The sequence below is a fragment of the Patella vulgata genome, chromosome 8 (genome assembly GCF_932274485.2).
Source record: "Patella vulgata chromosome 8, xgPatVulg1.2, whole genome shotgun sequence".
Taxonomy (NCBI): Eukaryota; Metazoa; Mollusca; class Gastropoda; family Patellidae; genus Patella; species Patella vulgata.
In genome coordinates this window covers 21,151,578-21,161,134 of record NC_065886.2, presented here as the reverse complement: position 1 = coordinate 21,161,134, position 9,557 = coordinate 21,151,578, and the positions used below count along the sequence as shown (strand labels likewise).

Below are 9,557 nucleotides of genomic sequence, written 5' to 3'. Positions count from 1 at the left end.
CATTTGTTCACTTATGTGTATTTGCCAGAGATAACTTGTAAAATTTATGTATATACTATAGGCGTTTTTACGAGGAACCGATTAGGGCTAATCGATTTGCATTTCCTTTCAAACACATTTACGGCAAAAATTAGCCTAATCGGTTTCACCTAATTGTCGTATTTACCACGATTTGCCAAATCGATTATGCAAATCTTCCAAACGTGCTCGCCTGCCGGATTGACGATTCGATTTCCAAAGATGGCGTCCCCAACAAGGGACACGATGTGCAGACGTTAAATCATTTTCTTTTGAATTTCACATTAAAATATGAATATTATGGACATTCCTAATAAAAAATACTGGGCATTTGGGGACAGTCAACTGGTACAACTTTTCGTTTTTATTTTTGGGCGGTGTCGCCAAGAACATAATAAAGAAAAGTTAATTTTTTTAACATTTTTCCTCAATTCTTCAGTCTTCAGCCATCTTGCGAGGCAACTCATCGCGTTTACGAGAACCAATTCGAATACCAACTCGAGACCTATTCCTTTGTACAAAACGAGATAGGTAATCAAAACCGATTTGTTTTCTCGTAAAAACGCCTCTAGTCATTATGGTACATTCTCTAGAGTATTCTACAAGTGTCATAAGATTTTAGAATCCATTGTGGAACACTGTTTGAAATTCCTGGGTACTCCAACAGCTACTGATCCCTAGGCACAAGCGAATTGATAAATTAAAATTGAACCATGTATTAGTCCCAAAATGACCTATTTTTTTGTCGAGTGGACGTTAACCTCCGTTTCTCTCATTCATTGGCAGCCACAGTGGCTCAGTCAGTATTGGGCTGGCTCGCAAACCTGGAGGTCTGGGGTTGTATCCTGGTGTTGGCCGAGACACCGACTTCAAGATTTTCCAAAGGGGTTACACTTTATGATGAGTTAAAATTTGAAATAAGAGTAAGCCATAGCGCCACTGTCCTGAGATTGCAATATCACTTTAGTGGAAGGAGACAATAAAGAACCAACTTCAGTCAGTCACTGTCCAAACTTAGCATGGTGTATGCCCATCTTCATTTAGCTAGGTAAAGTAGGACGTTAAACCCCAATTCATTACACTTTTGCATCATTCATTTTATTTCTCAATCTATGCAAAATATCAATATTTCTGCGAAAATTTTCTCAAGCAGTTTTGGTCCGATTTTCACGAAATTGGAGCTCAACCCCCATTATGATGTAACAGTGTTATAAACGTTTTTTAAATCGGATAAAAATTGTGACCTCTAGCAGGCCACAAGCTAAAAACATGATTGTTCGTACAATTAGGGGCCATAATCCAGGAAGTCACAGTCCGATATGCGTGAATATCGAAGGGAACCAAGATCTTTGGGTTATAAACATACATTTCAAGTTTCATCAAAACTGGATAAAAATAGGTTGCCAGACAACGAAACATACGCCCACAGCAGCTAAATCGTCCAGGCAGTCAATAAGAGTTGACGCAAATTTTTACTTTTTTCGGTAATGAAACATTTATAATACATTAAAATCTGATTAAAAGTAACAACTCATTAACTAATTATCAGAAAACCATTAGAATTTGTTCCGTTTTTATCAAGTTCAGCCCCATGCTAACATTTAGTATACAAAATTTTTAACATCATGGATTTAGCTGTTCACGTCATAAAAATTCATTGAAAATCAATATACTTGTTCATCTTAAGACCTTAAACACTGTGTATAAATTTTAAGTCAATCGGATATTAACTTTGGCCTCTAGAGCGTCTACAAGATTTTTTGAAGTGATCAAGGGCCATAACTCTGATAGTAATTATCGAAAATCACTGAAAATGAATAGACTTCTTCGTCTCATGACCTTAAACACAGTGTATAGATTAAAAGTACATCGGATATTAACTTTAGCCTCTAGAGAGTCCACAAGATTTTTCAAAGTTATCAAGGGCAGTAATTATCGGAAATCGCTACAAATGAATAGACTTCTTTGTCTCATGACCTTAAACACTGTGTATAAATCTGCAGTCAATCGGATATTAATTTTAGCCTCTAGAGCGTCCACAAGCAATTGTGGATGCCGGACCGGCGGACGGGGGCGACGACAATATACGACCACATTTCAATGTAGGAGTATAAAAATTGTGACCTCTAGATTGTTTACAAGCTAAACACATGATTTTTCGTACAATCAGGGGCCATAATCCATTAAGTACATGCCAATTTCAAAAGGAACCTATGTTTCAATTTTCGTTAAGAACGGATAAAAATTGTGACCTGTAGTGTCCACAAACAAAATGTGAATGGGCGGACAAACAGGGACCACGACATCAGGAAAAATATTTACACCAATAGCATGTTTAATCATAAAATAATACAATCCAATAACATGAACATTTCAGTATAATTTAATTTAAAAATATCCCTACCAAAAATATACACATTTATACATTGGTTTAAGCTTTCTTTTCATTAGGGTTTATATTTCAGATGCATTATGTAAGAGCTAAATCTGCCGATTGCAGGTCTTCTATTGGGCTCAAATTTGATATATTTTAATAATGAGGTATCTGTGTACATATGAAAAACCCATGATCAACTCTTTTGACCATCCATTGGACTGAAACATGATCACCATAATCATTTAATTTAAAAATAGATAATTGAAACTTTGTTTATTATCATGATAATAATGCTACTTGATAATGGTGAACACTTCAAAGTCTGATAAATTCACTCAGAAATGATTAATTTGAACGAAATATGTATATTAATTTGAAATTGTCTATTTTTGAACTATTTTAGCATGAATGACCAGGTCTTTATCTAATTCTTACATAATGCACCTTTAAGGTTACCATAATATATACATGCTGTTACTAGAAATTGAACTTTCTACACATCTAAAACAATAAAAAAAGATATTAAATATTCTTAATTGCATTATTCAAGGTAATCTTTGGAACTGCAAGTAGATTTTTTTTTGTCTTACAGGATGGTTTTTTTTTTCCATAAAGCAATGGTTGTTTACATCCATTCATTTATAATAGGATTCTGAGATCTATACCGAAAATGCACTGGATGTCACTGAAGGTACACAAGAAGATGAACAACATCACACAGAGGCCATAAAATATTGTTGATAAGTAGAACATAGCAGTAAAAGCCAAGTCAGTGAAGTATATGTCCACCTCCAGCAGCCACACACAACAGACAACATCACAGCATGGAGAAGCCTCTGAATGGCTGACTAGGTTCCTTCTCCACTCTCGTTTGCAGTTAAGGACCTGTCCTATATTGTCCCACAAAGTCGCTATAGTGAGAGTTAATGAGAAAGAGCTGGCCATTCAAGCAGTGCCATGTTGTTTTAGTTCAAGAAGTCCATGGAGACGCATGCTGTAGGAGCTTGAACATTATACTGAAGACTGTATGGCACACACTCCGGGAAGCTGGCAGCAGACAATGTGTTGGTCTTGTTGAAGCATTACTGTGAAGGCTTTGGTCGATCTTAAGTGGACACTGTTTCATAGTATTGATTTGTTGTTGTTACATTTAGAAGTGCAAGTAAAGTGTATCTGTCAAATCATAAGAATTCCAATTGGTGCCTTTTCATTGCATCTCAGTATTATATATGAAAAGTTAAAGATAACTACTCTTAGGTAATAAATACACAAAAATATAAAAGTTTTGAAAAAAGAACTACAAATAATGTATAGTTTTGTGTATCTTTGTATATATAGTCATTGGATAATATTTGCATGAACAAATTATATCTAAATACATTTATCACATTTAAAGCAATTTATCCCTGAGAATTAATATATATTTGCAACAACCCTCCTACTTTTGAACTGTTGCTCAGTATCAGCCTAGCTGTGATATCCAAAGATATTGTGAACACAACAAAATCTCTTAACAGAACCAAAGTTTGACCTGGAACTCGCAAATTTTTCTGCGATTCTCCTACCCAAACTAAGAATGGGTGTATCAAAAATGCATATTAGCTTACTTAATGATGTCAACTGGCAGATTATTGCCATCGAGAAACACACTTCATCAAACGACCACAATCATGCCCAGTCACATCATTTCTATTAATTCATTGTTGCATTCATTTCTAAGTTTGACAATGTTTTACTGTGAGTTTGTTTTCATTTAGAGTGAAATGTCTTATGGGTTTTGTTTTCGTGCAGTCCTCCAGCGCTTACTTTTAGTTACTGGTTTATGTGAAAATTGTAAAGCTAAGTAACAAAGTTGAACATACAATCTCTAACCATGTTGTGATTGGACATGTTTTTTCATGTTGTCATGCCGACTAAAAGTCTTATCACAAACATTACATTTATATGGTTTTTCTCCTGTGTGTTTTCTCAAATGTAATTTCATATTATCAGCACGCGAAAATTTCTCATCACAAACATCACATGTGTAAGCTTTTTCACTATGACTTCTCATGTGAAAAACTAGCTGTGATTTGATTCGAAATCCTTTGCCACAAAATTCACAGATATAATCTTTTGGTTGATCTTTTGGCTGGTGAATGACCATATGTGTTTTAAGTCGAGTACTACATTTGAATTTCTTTCCACAAACTGGACAAATACGTTGATATCGTTTCTCATGATCTTGTCTAATATGAATTGTAAGTCGTCTTTTGTTATGGTACACTTTCTCACATTGATCACATTTAAATTCAAGGCCCTCATGAATACTAATGTGATTACTTACACCCCTTTGTGTAAGAAACACTTTATCACAAGTAGGGTATATGCACTTGAATGCTCTATTAGAATCATGGGTTTTCTCATGGCCTACTAAACAGCGCTTAAGATTAAACCTTTGATTACACATTTTACATTGATATGGTCTATCAGAACCAGTTAAATGAGATAATACATGTGAGCTTAAATGTTTTTTGTGCACATATTTTTTACCACACTGTTTACAAGTAAAATCAGCACAGTCTTCACCTGTGTGAATTTTAAGATGTCTTGTATAATTAGATATCCATTCAAACTTTTGATCACAAACTACACAAGTATATAATTCTTCATTTTTCCATTTGCTATGCTTTAGCACTACATGTTTTCTTAAATCTACTCTGTTTAAGATAATATCAGAACACAAATCACACTTAAAATGGTTAATTTGAGTCTGGACATGCAAATCATAAAGTGATTTATCATTAAAACCTACACCACATGCACAAGTGTATTTTTTACACACATTATTTATACCATGGGTCTTAAGATGATCATCTAATTCTGAACTTAAACTAAAACTTTGATCACAGATGTCACACAAATACTGATCTCTGTGTTTATCTTCCTTATGTTTAATAATCTCTTCTTCAGAAGTAAAAATATCATCGCACATAACACATGAAAAATGTTGCTTTTCTTTATGTTTTTTCACTTTTTCCACTGATGAAAATGATTCATCACAAATAGTGCAATGTTTCGTGTGTATTTTCTTATGTTTCACTAATTCAGCTGAGGTATCATATAAAATCATACAAATTGAACATCTAAACACTTTTTGTTTTTGCTCTTGATATTCAGTAGGGTTCATTGAGTTAGAGTCATCAGTATTTGTTGCCATGCTAATTGTTGTTGTTTTTTTGTGCGAGTTATGAACAGTTTCAATTTCTGTTGATTTAGTGAGATTCCAATAGCTTTTACTGACTTTTAAAAGTTTTACTTTCCCAAAGCAACATCAACTAGAATGTGATACAGTTTTAGTCAAGTTATGTACAAACCATTTCCAAATGGTACACTACAAGCTGCAATACCATGTACTTTCTCTAAACTTTCTGCATACCTTTAAAGTAATTTTCAATGAAATTCCATTTAATCAAGAAACCACTGACAATCTTGGGTCTTTTTTATGTGCAACAATAAAACCTACAAAAAAAAAAGAGGAGAATAGTTTAATTTAGTTTGAAAATAAATTCAGTTGATTCCACCAATTACGGTAAAGAATCGATTTTTTAGTATAGTTTTTGGAGTAGGACGGTGCAACTGCAACAGCTTGCTCAGTTTTTGAAAATGTTAGTGCCAAACAAATGAGATGTGAATTAAAGTTGATAGCAATACCTTGAAATAATTAAGTTAGCAGGCAATATTTTGAAATCAGTCATGAGCCCCTAATACAGGCATAGACCTTCATGTCTCCAAAAAAGAGATTGGTACTATATAGTTTCACCTGGCAAAGTATGATGCGGATCAGATAATACTTCAATAAGCAAAACGGTCAATTTTTTCTTAAAACAACATTTTATTATTATTTGTGACACTTCTGCCACATCCAAATACAATTAATTATCTAACCTGACACAGGTACAAACCATCTCTTTCAAAGGAGGCAAATCGCTACCATAACTCATTATCATCCACAAACTTTGACATTGCAAACACGACTTACATGTATTGGTCAATCTAAATCAACATTGATGTTATTATCTTATCATGAAAAAATGGGCTTCTGAATCTGATATCCAAGGGGAGTTGGATGGCTGAATGGTTAGCGTGCGCGCGCTGTGTCATAAAGTCTGTCATTGAGACGACTGGCGTGGTTTCGAATCCCCGGTTGTACGTGACAAGGAGTAGGGGCGCCTGTCCAACCTCGTGGGTTTTCTCCGGGTCCTCCGGTTTCCTCCCACTGCTAAAGACCCCTATGCACAACTGAATTATTGAAATAAAATTAAACCATATGTTTGTCCCGAAATGACCTAGTTTGTGTCAAGTGGACGTTAAACCCCATTTCTCTCTCTCTCTGATATCCAATATTTAAGACAAAATGACCATTTTAAAATTGGCACATGAATCGTGTGCCTGAATGTTTTCAAGCACCATTTGCAATGAAGCGACTCAACGATGAATGAGGCTAAACATATGTACTACACATGAGAATACCACCGGTGTAGACTGGAATAACCAGACCCCAAAGACTCTTGGTGTATTTCGATTAGAAAACCGAAACAATTGAATGTAAATCAGTTTATAGTTTATATACATTCAAAATACATTATTATATGGGTTGCTACCCATTTGTGTCCATTTCTAGGTGTCAAAGAATAGCGTTTTAGCTCCTTTAAATCGAAATGATAATAGTTGGCTTTGCCCGAAATTTTAAAACAGAATGGGTTTGACGTCGACATGATGTAGGGCTACAACATGAAGACGATGTCGTGTACAATTATAGCCATGTCGTGTACAATTATAGCCAATCAAAATACTTGAGAACTGTAGAACCTACGACTCGCGCATGGCTAATGCACCATAATTATGCATGTGCATCTCCCCAGGCCCATAGCCCTACCAATTTTTATAAAAACCTGCTTGATTAACTTTAATGAAGAATATTTTGCAGATAAACGAAAGTTGTTTCACTACATATTGGGCTGAGATGTTTAATTAGTCCTAAAGGTATAAAATTAACTTATTTTTTAAAATGTTACATGTATTATTAATAAAGAAAGTAAGTTCGCCAGATGAGACTAAGGGCATCCAATGGTAACTAAAAACTAGATAAGAAACCTCATCTCTCAACCCTCCATGTTTCGAGATAAGAGATGGAGCTATATAGTTTCTTTTTGCGAACCCCAACGCTAATCACATCCAGCTTCAAATAAGCAAAGTTGACAATTTTTTCTTGAAAACAATGATTGATACTTATTATTTGTAACATTTCTGCCACATCCAACTACAATTAAGCATAAAATCCTACCTAACACAGGTGCAAATCCTCTCTTTTTAAATCGAAGCGATATAGATTGCTTTCTCCAACATTTTAAATTTGACGTCTTTTAACACATAAAGGCGGAGCCTTGTGTACAATAGCCAATCAAAGTACTAACATGATCTGAGGTTGCGCAGGAGTAATACACCGTAATTATGAATGTCTCTATCAACGCTTGATTTACCAGTACTTTATTGTCAATATTTGCTGATAAATGAAAGTTGTTTCCCTAGTAGATATGTCTAATAAGTTTTAATAGTATGAAATTGACTTATTTTTAAGAGAGAGACAGAGAGAAATGAGGTTTTTAACGTCCACTTGACACAAACTAGGTCATTTCCGGACTAACATTCCGGGTATGGTTCAATTTTCTTTCAATAATTCGCTTGCGCGTAGGGGTCATTAGCAGTGGGAGGAAACCGGAGGACCCTGAGAAAACACACGAGGTGGACAGGCGAGACCACTCCTTGTCACGTACAACCGGGGATTTGAAACCACGCCAGTTGACTCAATGACAGACCTTATGATATGCATACAGTGTGCACAAGCTAACCATTCGGCCATCTACTCCCACCCATTATTTTTAAGATGTTACATTTTACATGCATTATTAAAGAAATTAAGTATGCCAGGTGAAACTAAGGGCACCCAATCGTAGCTATAAAAACAAGGGTGATCATGTTTGATCCGACTCCCTTTTCTATTTCCATCACTTTTACATTCTATTGCTCATCATACTGTGTCCACATGGAACTTCTACTTTCTATTACGGTTAGGATTAGGGTCAGGTATTTAAAGATTACAACCTAAAGTTTCAGGGTTAGGGGTGGTGCCACAACAATGAAATATTGAGGTCTTGTCTACACAGAAATGAGAGTCACATCAAACATGAATGCCAAAACAAGCACATCAGTTTAAAGGAGCTAAATTGCTAACATTTGTTTGATCCAACTCCCTTTTCTATTTCCATCACTTTTACATTCTATTGCTCATACTGTGTCCACATGGAACTTCTACTTTTTATTAGGTTTAGGATTAGGGTCAGGTATTTAAAGATTACAACCTAAAGTTTCAGGGTTAGGGGTGGTGCCACAACAATGAAATATTGAGGTCTTGTCTACACAGAAATGAGAGTCACATCAAACATGAATGCCAAAACAAGCACATAAGTTTAAAGGAGCTAAATCGCTAACATTTGGGACCTAAAAATTGACAAAAGTGGGTCACAACGCATATAATACTGTAATATGAATGTATATAAACTGATTTACATTCAATGGTTTCCGTTTTAACTGGTTATTCCAGTCTACATACGCCGTTTGATTTGGTGCAATGTGTCTAGCCTCGTCCCTCGAGTCTCTTGATACAACTGGGGCTGAAGCGCATTATGGAAGACACAATTCGTGTACCAATGGTAAAATGTTTATTGTCTTAAATATTGGATATCAAAAAAGCCCATCTTTTTCCGGTAAGATCACAACATGACTGTTGATTTAATTTGACAAATAATTTGTGTTTTCAATGTTGAAGATTTTGGATGATATTGAGTTAGAGACTTAGCTACTTTAACGTTTTTAGCTTAGCTACGAGCTAAAAACAAACACATCATATAGTTGTGTAGGATATTTCAACGTTTTTAGCTACGTTCTGGCTAACCTCAGAACTCTACACCGTATTTTGTCACTCGTTCAATGCGAGGAATGTGCTGATTTTAAAGACTGACCTATAAATCGACCTTTAATATATTTGTTAGAATAAAACCTTCTTTCTTCAAGTTGGCGCCTACACCTTCAAGTTTCTTTGTAAAGATGGCGACAACAGTTG

General features: G+C 35.1%; 1 long non-coding RNA gene across 1 annotated transcript; it reads right to left on the bottom strand.

Annotated features, from left to right (window-relative positions):
• Window positions 1-2,335: 2,335 nt before the first annotated feature.
• Window positions 2,336-9,557, bottom strand: LOC126830272 (uncharacterized). Its single transcript, XR_007683785.2, has 3 exons — window positions 9,457-9,557; window positions 5,814-5,896; window positions 2,336-3,611 (listed from the first exon to the last, which is right to left on the bottom strand). It is a non-coding gene; the product is annotated as an uncharacterized LOC126830272 (long non-coding RNA).